The sequence below is a fragment of the Dromiciops gliroides genome, chromosome 4 (genome assembly GCF_019393635.1).
Source record: "Dromiciops gliroides isolate mDroGli1 chromosome 4, mDroGli1.pri, whole genome shotgun sequence".
Classification (NCBI taxonomy): Eukaryota; Metazoa; Chordata; class Mammalia; order Microbiotheria; family Microbiotheriidae; genus Dromiciops; species Dromiciops gliroides.
Window position 1 is genome coordinate 214,241,480 of NC_057864.1, and position 18,176 is coordinate 214,259,655.

Below are 18,176 nucleotides of genomic sequence, written 5' to 3' on the forward strand. Positions count from 1 at the left end.
AGCTCCCAATGATGAGACCAGTCCTGGGCTGGGCTGGTCAGGGAGGACCGTGCTGGTCTCTGAGCTTCTCATTTTGAGAGAGATCTTAGGGGCAGCTAGGTGGCACAGTGGATAAAGCACTGGCCCTGGATTCAGGAGGACCTGAGTTCAAATCTGACCTCAGACACTTGCCACTTGCCACTTACTAGCTGTGTGACCCTGGGAAAGTCACTTAACCCTCATTGCCCCGCAAAAAAACCAAAAAACCAACAAACAAAATTATGACTGAACAACAACCAAAACCAAAAAAAAAAAAAAAAAGCCCTTAAATGAGATGGATCTTAGAGGGGGTGGGGGTGGGGGTGGGGCATGTAGGGGAATAGGAAAAGGAAGAAAGGTGCCAGCCCTCTGCAGAAAATAATCCAAGCATCAATTATGTCTCAGAAAGAGGGAGAGGAATGCTTGGGAAGAGGGGCTGAGCTCAAAGAGCATGGGATTGGGAATCAGGAGATCTGGCTTCTGGTCTTTTCTCTACTACTAATACACTGTCCAGCCTTGGGCTGTGCAGACCAAGATGTTCCCAGAACATCACAGGTTAGGTGGTATAATTAGGGCCAGAAGGCTTGAAGTATGGAGAAGAGGGAGAGACCCTCCGTGGGCCCACTTCTGCCTCACTGCCTGACCCCCAGCCAGGGAAGGGAAGCTAGTCTGGACCAGATGGCCCGAAACCACAGAAAACACCACCATGGCCACACCTCCTTGCGTTGTATCCCTCCTTACTGAGGCCCAAAATACCATGCCAAGGCCCCCAGTGTATCTGGCAGGGGAACATGCCAGCCAATAGCAAGTGCCAGGAGAGGTGCCCTCTTCTCCAGCAGGACATATGTGGTTCTGGCTGGGCTTCTTGGCATCGAAGTCAGGGAAGCCCCCAGGCAGAGGAGGGAGCGTGGCAAGGCCACAGCTCTGGTCCATCCGGCCGGCACACTCTCACCTTCTCAGATTCCAAGGAACCTGACCTCGAGGGCTTGGCAGCACCAGTTCTAAGCTCATGCCAGTCCCTGGGGAATGGGAGTAGGGTAAATAGGAGAAGAAATGTGGCTGGCAGGAGGAATCTGGCTCAGGATGGTTGGATTATAAGATTATTGATTTATAACTGGAGGGGGACTCTAGAGGCCACTGAGTCCAGCCCCCTCATTTTACAGATGAGGAAAATCAGGCACAGGTAATTGACTTGCCCAAGTTCACTCAGGAATCACACCCCGCCCCATTCATTCTGCTACCAGGTGATTTTCTGAATGGTGATAAAAGGGGGGGAAAGTTGAATAATGAGATTTCTGTTTAGTCTGAAAAAATGTGTGGCAAAATTATTATTCCAATAATAACATCATAGCAGCTACTGATCCCTTCAGCCAACACTGACCACCTTGGAACCAATGAGCAGGCACCATGCAAATAACCCCAAGGCCAATATGTACTGATTGGTCAAATTTCCAGGAATATCACTTTCCCACCTTATTTCCCCCTTTTCCTATTCACTTTAAAGACAGAGGCTTAGTTTCTTTTCTTTTCTTTTTTTTTTTTTTTTTTGTATTCTTTGCCAAGGTAGTGAACTCCTCCTTCTGTAGGTAAACTGCACCCCTGGGGTGATTTTGAGACACAAATCTCAGTTGAATATTTTGGATGAAGATCTATAAGGAACTGAATCACACTTATAAATCTCAGAACCCTTCCCCAATAGATAAATGGCCAAAAGATAGAGGCTATTTTCTTTTCCTTTTTTTTTTTTTTACAGGGCAATGAGGGTTAAGTGACTTGCCCAGGGTCACACAGCTAATTAAGTGTCAAGTGTCTGAGGCTGAATTTGAACTCAGGTCCTCCTGACTCCAGGGCCGGAGCTTTATCCCTTGTGCCACCTAGCTGCCCCTTATGTTTAAAGGAACAAATCCGAGCTATCAATACTATATTTTTAAATGTTCCAAATCACTAACAATTTGAGATAGGAAAACCAAAGCAAATCCGAGTCTCCATCTCATACCCATGAGATTTGCAAAGATGGTAAAAGAAGATAATGACAAATGCTGAGGGGGTTGTACATTCGTACACTTGGATCTGTGAACTGGTCCAGCCATTTTGGAAAGCAATTTGGAACCATATCTCCCGTTATTAAACTCTATACCCCTTGACCAACCTGTGCCCCCCGCCCCCGGTCTATCCCCAAAAGAGATCAAAAAAGGAGAAAAAGGACCCATGTGTGTAAAAATAATTATAGCAATTCTTTTCATAGCAGCCAAAACTGGAAACTAATTTGGCCACCTATTGGGGAATGGTTAAACAAACTGTGGGATATGAATATGATGGAATAAATATACTCATGTCATGAAAAACTATGAAATGGACAATCTAGAAAGACACTGTTCCTAGACCTCAATGGTCCAGTGCAGTGTGAAATAGGCAGAGCTATCATTTATACAATGATAACAACACTATTGAGAAAAACAACTTTGAAAGACCTTAGGATTCTGATCAATAGAACAATAAATCATGAGTTCAGAAGACTAGAGACGAAACATGTCAGCCACTTCCTGACAGAGAGGTGATGGACTTAAAATGCAGAATAGGATATACCTTTTTCCCCCCAAAAAATTAAAAATTAAAAAAAAAAGATATACGTTTTCAGACAAAGTCAACGGGGTGGGGGGGTGAAGCAAAGTGGGGCAGGGGATAAAGCACTGACCCTGGATTCAGGAGGACCTGAATTCAAATCTGGCCTCAGACACTTACTAGCTGTGTGACCCTGGGCAAGTCACTTAACTCTCATTGCCCCGCAAAAAAACCCAAAGTCAACAAGGGGGAATTTGTTTTGTTTGAATGTGCATATTTATCATGAGGGTTTTTTTAAAAAAATTATTCAGTTGAAGGGCAAGTGGGAGAGAATGATAATGACTGCTTATAAAATAGATTGGTGAATAAACAAACAAAATTAAAAATCACTTTTGTGTGTAGAGGCTCAGGATGTTTGAAGGCTATCAAGTAGCTCACAGTTAACCTTGGTGGGCTGTACAGTAAGCCAACATATGATTTGGGGCTTACTAGGGCCTAGAAGGCCTAAGACCCTAGAATCCTCTATTCCTCTTCCAGGCCACAAGAAGGATACAGAGATCCACATTGGCAATATAGAAAAAAAAATAGAGAGAGAGAAAGGTGCTGGACACCTTAGGACAAAAAAAAGTGTGTGTGTGTGTGTGTGTGTGTGTGTGTGTGTGTGTGTGTGTGTGTGTATAAGATGCATGTGTAGTGGAGAAAGCTAGATGGTGCTCAAAAAAATGTGTATCTTCTTTTTAAGTTTAGTTTGTCTTCCTCAGACTAATCAACTTGAGGGCAGGGAATTTTTTTTTTACTTTTTATCTTTGTCTCCATAGCCATTTTTTAAGAATGCCAAAGTACTTTAATAAATGCTTGTCAATTCAATGTATGCATACATTGTATGGGAGTGAGTCAGGCAGAGATGAGCCTGGGAGTCTAGGATGTAGTGGCATGAAGGAGGGAATAGTGGCCATTGGTTTTTGTGGTTCAGTTATTTCAGTCATGTCCGACTCTTTGTGACCCCATTTGGAGTTTTCTTGGTAAAGATACTAGAGTGGTTTGCCATTTCCTTCTCTAGCTCATTTTACAGATGAGGAACTGAAGCAAACAGGGTTAAAGGACTTGCCCAGGTTCACACAGCTAGAAAATGTCTGAGGTTGAATTTGAACTCAAGAAGACTGTTTTTACTGATTCCCAGCCCAGTGCTCTGTCCACTGCTCCATGAAGCTGCCCCCAGTTCTCTCCAAGCAGTAGCCTTTAAGGACTGGTCAGGGGGAAAACAAACCAAGGAGGGCAAGAGGAAGGATATATTCAGTACATGCCCCCCAGATTTTGAGTACAGAAGAGGCACCAGTCACAAGTGTATGTGTGATTGGCCACATGCCCAGCTTTTCACACTCACACCCCCTACACACAGTTGCATGCACACGCCTGTGTCCATGCTTGACCGAACAGGTTCATGCATGGTTGCTTGTGGAGTCTCTTTGGGCTGGCCAGTGCCCAGGCCTCCCACTGGGTGCTCAGGCCCTGCTCAACTAAGGTAACTAAGGTATCAGAGCTTAGAGGGACCATCACACCAATTTCCTCCAAGGATGCTACAGGAGACTGGGAGCAGCAGCAGCAAGACCTTTGAGGTGCCTGGGGGGGAGGGGGGGAGCAGTGGAGGGCACAGGGGTGGGGGACAGGAGGCAGAAGTATGATGTGAATTTGAGAAGGTGGACAACAAGTAGGAAAAGTTTCCCACTTCAGGTACCCAGAGCCCTTTCCCAGGGGCTCCTAGAAGGGAAGATGAAATTCAAGGTGTGTGTGTGTATGGGGGGGGGGGGGGTTGTTTGTGTGAAACCCAGCAGGCAGCAGAAGGTCATAGACCTGAGGGCACTAGGACACATGCTCATGCAGTGTTGACACAACTGGATTCCTGGAGCCTACAAATAAGGGCTTTGGGGCAGCCAGGGGGCTGGGTTATGCCTCCCCTCCCCAGTTCATCTCCCTTTCCTCTGGAGGAGAGGTTCGCCTCCGAGCTGTTAGGCTCCTAGCGTATGGAAATCTGGGCACTGAGGGTCAGAGGTCAAATACAACTTAAGGAAAGGAAAATTTTGCCTAAGGAGAGTCGATGTCTTTTCCCTCCTAAGAAAAGGCATCTTGGTGGCAGAGGGCAATGACCTTTACTCTGGGGACGAGATCTGGCTCCCCAGAACTGAGGGGTTGGCTGCCCCCAAACAAGGTTTCCCCCACCCCACTCATTTCAGGAAGCAGGAGGGGGGCCCCAATGGAGTCTACCTCAGGTCCCTGGAGCTGCTGCTGGGAAGGAAGGGACAGATTTACTGTTGCGTCTGTTCACCCCCACCTCACCACCTTTGGGGATGGACAGAGGAAAGTGGGGGGGGGGCTTCTAGGTACTGAGGTTATTAGGGCAAAAACCTCGGAGTGTGTATATGGGCGAGTGTGAATGGTGTATGCACAGCAGGAAAGACCAGATGGTGTTTTAAAATAGTGTTTTCTGAGTGTGTGTCTCTGTGTGTGTGTGTGTAAACATGTATATGTATGTGTATGAGGGTGAGTCAGGCAAAAACGGGCAAAGGCCTGGGAGAACTGAGACTGTGAGGGGCTAGGATGTAGTGGCCAGAGGGAGAAAAATAGGGGCTCTGGGCAGTTCCCCCCACCCCAACTCCTAGATCAGGCAGCAGCCTCCAAGGACTAGATGGTGAAAAACTGGAGAGGGAAGAGCAAGGATTAAAAGATCCCAGGAAAGCAAGGGACAGAAGGGGAGCCCAGGCATTTGGAGGAGAAACCCAGTGGATTCCCAGAAAGGTAACAGCGTGAACTCCCCTGGTCTTGGCAAGAGTTAGGGGAGGTATGGAATGAGTTGAAGAGGTCAGCCTGAATGTCCCTGAGATCTGGGGGGTGGAGGGGAGAGACAACCTCAACCCTTGGACTTAAGAAGAAAATTGTTGGAATGGAAAAAATATTGACTGGTAGTCCCATGTGGACAGACATAGCCTCACCAGTAGACCCCTCCGCAGCTACCTCCCTTACTGCTCCCATCTCCACTTTCATCTCCCGTCTCCTCTTCGGTGTCCCCCTCTGTCCCCGGCTATCACCACCTTCCTCTCTCTTCCCCTTTCTCTTCCCTATCTTTCCCTTTTTTCTCACTTCTCTTCCTTCTGATTATCATCTCCCTTCTCTATTCTTCTCTACTTTCATCTCTCTCTGCTCTTCTCTCCCCTTCCATTTCTATTCCTTCTGTCTCCCTCACCCCCCCCCCCCGCAACTGTCTCCTAGTGTCCCTTCTCTCCTCCCCTCTCTTCTCTGTTCCTCTCCTCCCCTTCACCCCTTTCTTTGCCCCCTCCCACCTTGGCTGAGCAGTCGCCCCCCTCCCTCTGCCCCTCTCCCAGGCTCACCCTACAAGCCGCCAGCAGGTGCTCAACGTGAGCCTCCCGGCTCCCGGGGGGTCCTGTTCCTCGTCCTCTTCCTCGTGGTCCTGGGGCTGGGGCCGGATCGCAGCTCCCCTCGCCACCAATCCCCGAGATCGGGCTTCGGGATCCTCGCTCCCGACTCCCTGGCGCTCAGCGCAAACTTTCCAGACCGCGACAACCGGTGGCTGCAGTGGTGGCGGTGGCTGCAGAAGGAGGGGGGGAGGAGGAGGAGGAGACGTCCCCAAGGGCCGCCTCCCCCCTACTCCACCCGGATAGCGTCACCGGCCAGGCGGCTCCCGAAGTCCGAGACCCCAGTTCCAGCCCCTCTACTGCCAGACCACCCCCCACCCCTCCGAGGCTCTGAGAGCCAATATTTAAGTTCTTCCCCTAACCAGAGTCAGGGGTGATGGAAATGTGAGTGCGAGGGCACCCGGGGAGGAGGAATGATATGTTTGGGGGGTTATTAATCATTCATTCAATCACCCCCTCCGGGGCCATCTTCCTACCCCTGTTCTCTGATCATTAGCTCTTCCCAGGGGGTCCGGCCTGATTTGCTGTTTGAAATTCTGGAAGAAGCTGACCCCTTACTAATCACCAGCCACCGCTAATGAATGACGAGAAGTAATTATGAACCCCTGCTGACCACACCAATGCTCAGGCAGAGGTGATGGAGCACGAAGGGGGGCGGGGAGAGAAGGCATGGTGGGGCTAGAGCCCAGCTTGGACTCTGCTGGCTGATGGTGAGGGGGGCAGGATGGTCAGTGGGTGGGCATACCCCCCCCCCCCCCGCATACCTGGGAAAAGGAGCCGCTTCCCTACCTGGGAAGCGCCCAGAGTCCAGGGCTGGCCCCAAGTCCAATCAGGAAAGAGGCAAAATTTGCCTTAAAAACTCTCTTCCTTACACGCTTGCTTCCTCCCTCCACCATCACTGGGTCTTTTTTTTTTTTTAAGTGAGGCAATTGGGGTTAAGTGACTTGCCCAATGTCACACAGCTAGTTAAGTATTAAGTGTCTGAGGCCAGATTTGAACTCAGGTACTCCTGACTCCAGGGCCAGTGCTCTATCCACTGCACCATCTAGCTGCCCCCCACTGGGTCTTTTTTAACCCTATCCACACTGTATTCGTCTCCAGGTGACCAAAGGTCTCGTGATAACCATAATTACAGGCAATCACATTTATCTAGTCCTTCAAGATTTACCACCTTCATAGGCCTTATTTCATTTCTCACAAGACTTTAGGGAGGAAAATAGGGTAGATATTAACTCTATTTTCATTAAAGGCTCATGAGAGAGAGAAAGAGAGAGAGAGAGAGAGAAGATCATGATAGAAGAAACCTTATTTGTAAAATAAAGGAAACTAAGACCCAGACAGGTTAAATGCTTTGCCCAAGGTCACACAGGTGATAAGAAGCTGAGCTGGGATTAGACTCGTTGATACAAGTATCATTAACTCCATTTTATCAAGGCAAAGAATGAAGGTATTATTATTATTGTTATTATTATTATTATTTTCACTTTACAAAGGGGGAAACTGAGGCTCTGATAGGTGAATTGATGAGCCCAGGATTTGTCATTAGTAGAGCCAGGACTAGGTTCTAAATCTAGCTCTTTTCCCACCCTGAACCTTCCTAGCAGTAAAGCCCCCACTGACTCTTTTTTTTCCTTTTTTTTTTGTGGGGCAATGGGGGTTAAGTGACTTGCCTAGGGTCACACAGCTAGTAAGTGTCAAGTGTTTTGAACTCAGTTACTCTTGAATCCAGGGCTGGTGCTTTATCCACTGCGCCACCTAGCTGCCCACACACACACACACACACTCAAGGTTACTTTCCGCTTTTGTTGTTTATAACAAGAGGAGTTTTTATTTCCAGGTCATGGAGATGCATGCTCTCCTCTCAACTCCTACCTCCTCTACTACCTATCCTTGCCCCATTTATCTGGCTACTGTTGGTCTAATAGCTTTCCAATGCATCTTAGTCTTTGGATTTCCCTTCCTTCTGCCTCACTTGTCCCTCTCCAGGATGTGGAGTGGAACCAGGCAAGTGAATGGAGCTGTCTGGGAATGGCTGGGAGGAGATCACAATACCCTCTCACCAACTTTCTGTGAGAGGCCTTAAGTCAGTAAAACCTTTCTGAGCCTCAGTGTCTTCATCTGTAAAATAAGGTTGGGCTCAATGACTTCTAAGGGACCTTCTAATTCTAACATTCTATAAGTCTGTGAGCAATCACCTACTCTCGTGAATGGCCTGTACCCGAGTCTCGTGGACACATTCTTCTTTGCTTTTCATAGGACCTGAGATCTGTGTATCTTGGCCTAAAGAGCTATCCAGTAGTCACAGGTCAGAGAGTAAAGGTCAGAAAATCCTGCCTGCATAAAAGTGGATATTTTGGCATGGAAGGGAGGTGAGGCTAGCTTGTTTTATTCAAGTCAATTCAATTGAACAAACTTTTAAAATAAGTTTTATTTTTTATTGATATGTTTTGTTTTTACATCACCTTCTTTTATGTGTGCATCTCTGTGTGTATATGTATATGTATATGTACTTATAAAATCTTTTTCCTTCTCAATGAATCATCCCTTGGAACAAACATTGGAAAAAAAGAAAGAAAGAAAGAAAGAAAGCAGTTTGGCAAAACTAACCAGCAAATAAATCAGAAATACATACAGTGTTCTTTATCAATAGTCCCTCACCTCTGCAAAGAGGGGAGGGAGATGAGAGGCATGTGCATCCAGCATCATCCTACTCTAGGCATTGCTTTACTTATGAGCTGAGTGAAGAGGGAGGCATGGCAGAAAACAAGAAAAATGGAGTAAGATTTACAAAGGAGATAACGAAGAAATTGGTTGAGAGGGAGCTCCAACCTGGTACTACTGTAGAAGGTCTAGGGCTCATGAGGGACACAGAAGAAAGAAGGAACAAATCAAGGTATAGAGCATAAACCAGAAAATAAAATCCAGAATAAGCTGGAAGGGAAGAGAAATAATAAAGAGACTAACAAAGAAAAACTTCTTAGAAAAAGGTGTAGTAACTTTGAAAGACTTAACTCTGATCAGTGTAATTAGCAACAGCTATAGTAGAGGATAGATGAGGAAACATCTATTCACCTGCTTTCAGAGAGGTGAAGGACTCAAAATGCAGAATAAAACACACTTTTTTTAGTCATGGACAGTGTGAGAATTTGTTTTGCTTGACTATGCAAATATATTTGTTATGTTTTATTTTTTTCAATCAATTTTCAGAGGATGAGAGAGAAAGAGCGCTAGGGTCTTCCCCCCTCCCCCAAAAAAAGACAATAAAGAAATCACTGAAGCATTTTTTTAAATATATAGAAAATAATAGAAGGAAAGCCAGAAGGAATAATAGACAAGGAGAACAGCTTTGAGAGGTACATATTGAATTTATCACATAATTGAAAAAAAAAGCAAGCTGTACATAATAGAGATTCTCATTTCCTGTTCTAATATGGATATGGAAATGTTATTTTATTTGATATTTGTTAAGTTCAGAATTTTTTGAGGAAATTTTTTTCAAAGAAAGAGAAAATTAATTAGCATAAGAAATTAGAGGGAAAATTCTGAAATAACCACTTAGCAGAATGGGGAAATAGAAAGGACAAAAGAGGGGGAGAAATTGAATATAAAATAAAGGAAAAAATTAACAATTTAAGTAAAGTCCAAGAAAGAGAAAGCAAATCAGAGTGGGGGAGGAGGAGAAAGCCTGTGGAAATAGATTAGCGCCAAAGTAGTTGAAATAAAACTAATCCAGGGACAAAGTGCTGATTTAAAAGAGGAAGGAGGTTTGGTTTTGGTTTTTTTTTTTTTTAAGCAATACTAAAGAAACAAATGGAAGAGAACACAAGCATTACTTTAAATGTGCGTGGATTAAAGAACTCAATAAAAAGGAATAGTGACAGAATGTACACAAAAATGAACCCCAACAATCTATGTGAACATGAAACATCTGAAAAATAAAGATCTATACAGAATGAAAATGAGAGGCTAGACCAAAATTTACCCTGCATTAGATGATTTTTTTTTAAAGCAAGAGTTATCATCTTGCTATCAGACCAAAGTAAAAATAAAATAGCACAACTTTACTCCACAGCCAACCTTGGTCATTGTAATGAACAACATTCAGTTTCTCTTCCTTCCTTCCTTCCTTCCTTCCTTCCTTCCTTCCTTCCTTCCTTCCTTCCTTCCTTCCTTCCTTCCTTCCTTCCTTCCTTCCTTCCTTCCTTCCTTCTTTCTTTCCTTCCTTCCTTTTCTCTCTCTTTCTTCCTTCCTTTCTTCCTCCTTCCCTTCCCTTCCCTTCCCTTCCCTTCCCTTCCCTTCCCTTCCCTTCCCTTCCCTTCCCTTCCCTTCCCTTCCCTTCCCTTCCCTTCCCTTCCCTTCCCTTCCCTTCCCTTCCCTTCCCTTCCCTTCCCTTCCCTTCCCTTCCCTTCCCTTCCCTTCCCTTCCCTTCCCTTCCCTTCCCTTCCCTTCCCTTCCTTTCCTTCTTCCCTTCCTTCTTGCTATTTCTTTGACAAGAGTTCTTTCCTTCATATCATGTTAATAGGGTTCTTTACAAGCCCTGTTAAGGGATTTTCTTCTTGGAACCCTGTGGGCAGATGAGCACAGGAATATGTCAAATCTGTCCAGCTATATCTGCCTGCCTGGTGTCCTCATCGCTTTCTGCCCTTGATTCTCCCTCCCTCTAGTACTGTCTCCTGTTGCAACAACCAGCTTCCTGTTTCCTCCAATCACAGAAGCATAGAATCATACAAGTCCTATCTCCTCAGTAGAATGTAAAACTGCTTTGTTTTGTCTTTATATTTCCATAGTCTAGCACAGTGCTCTGGCATAATAGGCACTTAATAAATATTTGTTGAATTGCACTGAAACATAAAAGTATGAAAAAAGACCATTGAGAGCTAGGAGGGCTATTAAAGACCAGTTAGTTCATGTCTCTCTTCTTATAGGTGAGGAGAAAGAAGTAATTTATTGGGGGCAGCTAGGTGGTGCAGTGGATAGAGCACTGGCCCTGGATTCAGGAGGTCCTGAGTTCAAATCCGGCCTCAGACACTTAACACTTACTAGCTGTGTGACCCTGGGCAAGTCACTTAACCCCAATTGCCTCACTAAAAACAAAAATCTAAACAGAGTTTGTATATTTATAATAGAAGCAATAGGAAGCTATTGAAGTTTATTAAGCAGTAAAGTGACAGTCAGATCTTTGCTTAAGGAAAATCATTCTGGCAGCTTTGCAGAAGATGTGTTGGAGTGGAGAGAGACTTGAGGCAGGAAGACAATCTAGGAAGCCATTGAGGGGATAAGGGTCTGAACTAGGGTGGTGGCTGTGTGAGTATAGAGAAGGGGTCTGATTGAGAGAAATTGTGGAGGTAGAAACAGCAACATTTGGCAACAGATTGGCTGTATGGGTAAGGAAGAGTGAAGAGTAGAAAATGATGCTGAGGTAATAAACCTGAGGGACTGGAAGAATGGTGGTGCCTTGGACGGAATAGAGAAGTTCAGAAGAGGCAAAGGACTTGGTAGGCAGAGAATGAATGCATGAAAAAGCATTTATGAAGTGCTTCCTATATACAAAGTGCTTTGTAAAGGGAAAAAAGAAAAATAGGACAGTACTTGCTTTCAAGGAGACAGTAAAATAAAAAAGGTGATTGCACATGAATCTGTAAATCTACCATGTAAATCTTGCTGTTTCCTCCAAATATATAGCAAAGTTATTATGTAAATTTTTCCCCTTTTTTTCTTTCTTCCATCTCCTCCCCACCTTAGAGATGGCTACATATATAAGTAAAATTATTCTATACATACTTCTATTTATCATTTCCTTCTCTGAATGCTTCTTTTGAAACATTATTTCTTCCTCTTAATTTAATTTTGAACAATTTTGAACTTAAACCCTCCCCAGAAAAGCATTTCCACATATAGAACAGAGCCCACACACACACAAAAAGATTTTTACATGGAATAGCAAATCAACTTGTTTAATATCATTTCAATTGGTCAAATGGGTGTTTAATTAAATTTGGAAGTACCAAGGGCTTTGGTGGTGAGAACTTTCTTTTCCAGGGGCTCAATAGCTGTGACTTCTGAGGAGGCTGTAACATCTGGAGAGGTAATTAATTGCCAGGCCACATCTCCATAAGGGTTCCTCCCCTTTATAAGGGTTGTGGGGCTGGTGACCCGGGGATCATTGTTGTTCCTGGGATTCTTGGGCTCTGGGTCCTGGGCTCTCTCCACCAGAGTTTGTGAGGAAGTAGTAGTCAAGATAGAAACAATGAGGAGCAGCTAGGTGGCGCAGTGGATAAAGCATCAACCCTGGATTCAGGAGTACCTGAGTTCAAATCCAGCCTCAGATACTTGACACATACTAGCTGTGTGACCCTGAGCAAGTCACTTAACCCCCATTGCCCTGCAAAAAAAAAAAAAAAAGATAGAGGAGCAGCTAGGTGGTACAGTGGATAGAGCACTGGCCCTGGAGTCAGGAGTACCTAAGTTCAAATCCAGCCTCAGATACTTGACACATACTAGCTGTGTGACCCTGAGCAAGTCACTTAACCCCCATTGCCCTGCAAAAAAAAAAAAAAAGATAGAGGGGCAGCTAGGTGGTACAGTGGATAGAGCAATGGCCCTGGAGTCAGGAGTACCTGAGTTCAAATCCAGCCTCAGACACTTAACACTTACTAGCTGTGTGACCCTAGGCAAGTCACTTAACCCCAATTGCCTCACTAAAAAAAAAAAGAAGAAGAAATCATTGCGGGGCAGATAGGTGGAACAGTGGACAGAGCACTGGAGCTGGAGTCAGGAGGACCTGAGATCAAATCTGGCCGAAAGAAAGGAAGGAAGGAAGGAAGGAAGGAAGGAAGGAAGGAAGGAAGGAAGGAAGGAAGGAAGGAAGGAAGGAAGGAAGGAAGGAAGAAAGGAAGAAAGGAAGAAAGAGAGAAAGAAAGAAAAAGAAAGAAAGAGAAAAGAAAAGAAAAAGAAATCATTGGTAGCTTTGGAGAGAAATGTTTCAGTTGAATGACCAATTTACAAAAGCTTGAGGACTGAATGATGGTGGGGATAGAGAGGCAGTAGATGTGGATGATTTTTTTCTAAGAGTTCAGCTGAGAAAGAAAAGAGAGATATAGAATGATAGCTTTAGAGGATGAAAAGGTCTAGCGAAAGTTTTTTTGCTTTTTTTTTTTTAAAGGATGGGGAGATGAATATATTTGAAGGCAGTAGGAAGGAACTTACTAGGATTGAAGATTAGAGGTGGGAGGCCAGGGGATGACAGTCTTTGGGTAGAAATCTGCTAACGAAGATGAGAGGATGGGATCAATGGTATATATATAGAAGAGTTGGCCTTGCCAAAGAGAAGGGCCCCCTCACCGTCAAAAACTGAAGGAAAGGAGCAGAGATTGAAGAATAATGTATATGCATCTACATACATATAAGCATGTGCATGCATATATGTGTATTGTGGGAGAGAGAGAGAGAGGGTATCCAGAATTTGGGGAAGTGCAGGGTAAAACGAGAATTATAGTAGAAAAGAAGGATAGGGAGAAAAAGGGAACAGAGAGGAGAAAAAGAGAGAACAGAGAGGAGTGAAAAGAATGATAGGTAGAGGAAAAAAGTAGAGAGGAGACATAAAGGGAGAGAAGAGGAGGAGGAGGTAACATGTGGGCTGAGGGGGAAAGAATGTGAGGGAAGAGAGAGAAGAGAAAGGAAAGAGGAAAGGGAGAAGAAGGAAGGGAAGGGAAAGCAACTGAACCAGACATACATATTTCCTGCCGCCCTCCCCCCAACAATGACAACCCTATTTACATAACTGAATTCATAAAATATAAACAGATTCTGAGCTAGAGAGCAAGGTCCTGAGCTGAGACACAGAGGAGACCCCTGAACGGCCCTCTAGGGCAGGGAAACCTGCCTTCTCCTCAGAGTCTAGGAGCTAGGCAGGGTGGGAGTGGGGGGAAGAGCTCTCAAAGGTTAGGCCCACAAAGGGCTGTATCCCAGGGCTATAACAGATCTTTAAAGATTCCGCAGTATCTGAGATTCAAAGGGTCCATTAACATTGTTCTGGGTTTAAAGGACTTAAGAAGTTTGCGTGTCCCTGGGTTTGTGATCAGTGGGGGCATAGTGTCCTCCTTCTTCCTGCCTTTTCCTATGCTCCCTAGCCCTGTGCCCATTCATCCCTGAGATAAGAGATTGTCAGCATGCCTTCTCAGAATGGAGAGAGCCTTAGTATTAATAATCTGTATAGGCAGGGGGCAGCTAGGTGGCGCAGTGGACAGAGCACCGGCCCTGGAGTCAGGAGTACCTGAGTTCAAATCCGGCCTCAGACACTTAACACTTACTAGCTGTGTGACCCTGGGCAAGTCACTTAACCCCAATTGCCTCACTAAAAAAAAAATAATAATAATCTGTATAGGCAGATGGCTCCAGAGCAAGAATTGGACCATTTCTTCTTATCCTCCTGAGGGAAACCCTTGAGTCAGAGATAGAGGCAGAGGTAAAAACAACCCATCTCCCCTGCACTTAGACTAAAGAGCCCTAGAATATCTTATAGGGGCTGGCTCCTCAACTCTCACTCCCAGGGTGAGTGGGTACCCAAGGGGATGATTACCCCAGGTTCAAGATCCGTGTTCCTCAAAACTATAACTTACAAGCCCCTATTGGTATGCTTACCTTCAATAGTCAGCCAATAGATAAAATTAGCTCAAAACAAAGAAAGGCATTTACTGACATGGTATTGTAAGAAAAATAGTAAAAAAAAAAATTCTGCCATAACGTGGGGGAAACTCTCCCATAACTACACACAGTGGCAGTGGGTAGAATGAGCACAATGGAGTATGTTAATAGAGAGATGCATCCTTGGACAACAAAAATGACCCAGGCAACCCACATCATTATCATAGCCATCATTTCTTATGGTCTAGAAACACTCCATTAACGTTCATGTAGCATAATCTGTTTAGCTTTTCCCTAATTAATGAAAACCCATCTTTATTTTTTTAACATTCATGCTGATGTGTGCTTGCTATAGCATCTCTAAAAGAGACAAAATTGTGGGGTAACCCAAAGGGCAATGGAACGACATACATGGCACAGGTAGTCTGTAGCCTATTTACAATGAGAGAAAGACTTTGGGAAAAAAAAACCATGTTGAGATTCTCATGTGCCTGGAGTTTGGTCACAAGAGAAACTGGCATTATGAGTGTTCGCTAAAGTCCCATTTAACCAAAAAACATCAATTTGCTTTTACAAAGGTTTATTTACTATGATGATATAGTAAGAACAAAAGTACAAATATTTCCCCATATCAGTCTGGGGACATACTTTCCCTTATACTGCCTCAGTCTCTGGGGAGACTGGGCTCAACCTTACTGCATAGCAGTCATTCTACCAAGTTCACTTCCAAATGTGGTTCAGAGTCTGGATGAGTCTTTATGTCAGCTACTATTGGTATCTCCCTCCAGTCATTCTTGGACATTGTTGTTGTTGGGCTGGGTCCTGAACATCATTCCTCGGGGCCTCACTGATGGGCTGTTTGACTGGGTTTTGACCCAGCGTGAACACTAGTTCCTAGACCTCTGTTGACTCACCGTTCTAACCTTTCAAAGCTCACAGGCTTACAGCTGTCTCCAATACTCTTTTCCTTAAAATCGGAAAGAACAAATACAAAGAGGAAAAGAACAGAAACCTATATTCACAGGCCGATGTGTCAGATTCTGATGGGGAAGACCAAAGAGCTCTTCTCAAGCAGAGATGTACAACGTGTCTCTCTCCTCAAACGCTATCAGGGAGGAAAAGAGCAAGAATCACAGACTTTGACTGATTGGCACCTTTTAAAAAATGTACCCCAGTTCCAGCTCTAAGGACAATCAAAACTCCCCTCTGCCATGTGGTTGGCAGACTGGAAGCCGTTACACGTGGTCCAAATCTAGGGACAAGGTCCTTTCATTACACATCATTGTGACTTTCCAGAAGTGGGCTCCCCAGACTCTTCTACATGGGGATTGCATCAGCCAAGCATACTATGCCTGCTCAACAACCTCCCTTTGCAAAAGTTTAAAAAAAAGAGGGGTGGGCTTTTGGCGGTTGTCAGCTTGGGATGAACAGCTTGTCTTCAAGTCAGGTTGAAGCTATTGCAGTTATGTTTAGTGTCTTCTCATCATTATCCTTTCTTCTAATTTGATATAGATTTTGACCTTTACTCTAACTAGTTGATGTTCTGACTGCACACAGACAGCTGATTCTGCTATGACTCCTACATTAGTAACTAGTCATTTCCTGTTGCCACAATATTCTGTGGTTCTATTTTAGGAAGAGAGAGGGAAAGGGTTGGGGGGAAGAGAGGAAGGTGATCCTGGCCACCCCCCTTCTTTTTTTTTTTTTCTTGGTGAGGCAATTGGGGTTAAGTGACTTGCCCAGGGTCACACAGCTAGTAATTGTTAAGTGTCTGAGGGCAGATTTGAACTCAGGTCCTCCTGAATCCAGGACCGGTGCTCTATCCACCGCGCCACCTAGCTGCCCCCTGCCACCCCCCTTATTAGCCCCTCTCTGTTCTAACAAAGCCAGACAGATGAAGTCTGATTCATTTGGTTTGCCCTCAGACCAGAAGGGGATCTACAATCCTGCTTTGGGAAGAGAGGCAACATTAACTAGGGTAGGCTTCCTGGAGGAGGTGGACTCTGAGGTTAGGAGGAGGAGGGGTGATTGATAAGGAGTGGAAAGTTCTTTATATTTAGATCTGGAGGGAATGGAGCAGAGGCAAGGGAAGGGAAGACTGGAGGAATGGGTGAAACCATGAATTATGGAAGGAAGGTCTTGGGGAGAGAAGGGATAGATGACAGATTACATCTATATGACTGGTTCTGAGGAGATGGTATATTAGATGAGAGATAATGTCAACAGTGGACTGAGGCCAACAAGATAAAATTTAATGGAAGTAAATGTATTCTTATATTTAGTTGTGGGGTTTTTAAAAATTATTTGCACATATATAGGATGTAGAAAAGACCTGACTGGGCAACAATTTGTATAAAAAAAGATTTGGAGGTCTTAAATGATTACAGGCACATTATGAGGCAGCAGTATGAAGTGGCTGCTATAAAAATGTTCAGATGATCACTAAAAAAAAAAAAAATAGTAGTCAGGGGCAGCTAGGTGATGCAGTGGATAGAGCACCAGCCCTGGATTCAGGAGGACCTGAGTTCAAATCCAGCCTCAGACACTTAACACTTACTAGCTGTGTGACCCTGGGCAAGTCACTTAACCCCAATTGCCTCACTTAAAAAAAAATGTTCAGTTGCATTCAACAGAGGTTGGCATACCAGACATGGAGTCATAGTTTCACTATGAATTTAGAGAGAATATATCATTCCTAGGGCAACTAGTTGGCACAGTGGATAGAATGGAGTCAGGAAGATTCATCTTCCAGAGTTCAAATCTGGCCTCAGACACTTCCTAGCTGTGTGTCCCTGGGCAAATCACTTCAACCTGTTTGCCTCAGTTTCCTCATCTGTCAAATGAGCTGGAAAAGGAAATGGCAAATCATTCCAGTATCTTTGCTAAGAAAACCCCAAATGGGGTCATTGGAGAGTTAGACACAACTGAAAAAACGACTGACTCCCCCTTATAAGGTCTCCTTACTTATTTACTCCCACCCCTCTCTGTGCGTACGTCATGGATCACTCAGTATTTGTTATCATGCGTTTCTATGTGCCATCTCTACTAGACTGTAAGAATAATTGATTGCGTCTTATTATAAACACATAGAGTATGATGGATTCCTGGATGTGCAGTTAGGAGAGATTCCTGGGTCCATATCCTATCTCACTCATTTACCAGCTGTGGGTTCATGAACAAATCACTTAACCTTCCTGAGTCACACTTTCCTGACCTGTGAAATGGGGATAATAATCCTTCCCTCCCGGGGTTATTGTAAGGATATAAGAAAATAAATGTCAATAATGGATGGAGATCCACAGGTGTGTAACATTGTCTATAATGTCAGTTTGTTTTTCAAAGTATTGATCGGTTTTGCTGAATTTTTCTCATCTTTTTCTTTAAAAAAAATTCTTTGTTATAAGGGATGGCTTTCTGAAGGGGGAAATGGAAGGGTGCAAGGGGAGATCTAGGTGTAGTAAAAACAAAAGATATCAATAAAACCTCTTCATCTATTTTAAATAGTGTCTCAAACCTTCAAATGCT

The 18,176-nt window shown here is 44.4% G+C and overlaps 1 protein-coding gene across 2 annotated transcripts in view; it reads right to left on the reverse strand.

Moving 5' to 3' along the window:
* GCGR (glucagon receptor) overlaps positions 1-6,227 on the reverse strand; it is a 29,056-nt gene extending 22,829 nt beyond the window's left edge. Inside the window, exon 1 of one of the 2 annotated variants that reach the window (XM_044005480.1) lies at positions 5,964-6,227. The gene's annotated coding sequence lies outside the window, so the exon portion shown is untranslated. The remainder of the gene's footprint in view (positions 1-5,963) is intronic. The other variant, XM_044005482.1, reaches the window with a different exon arrangement.
* Positions 6,228-18,176: the final 11,949 nt, after the last annotated feature.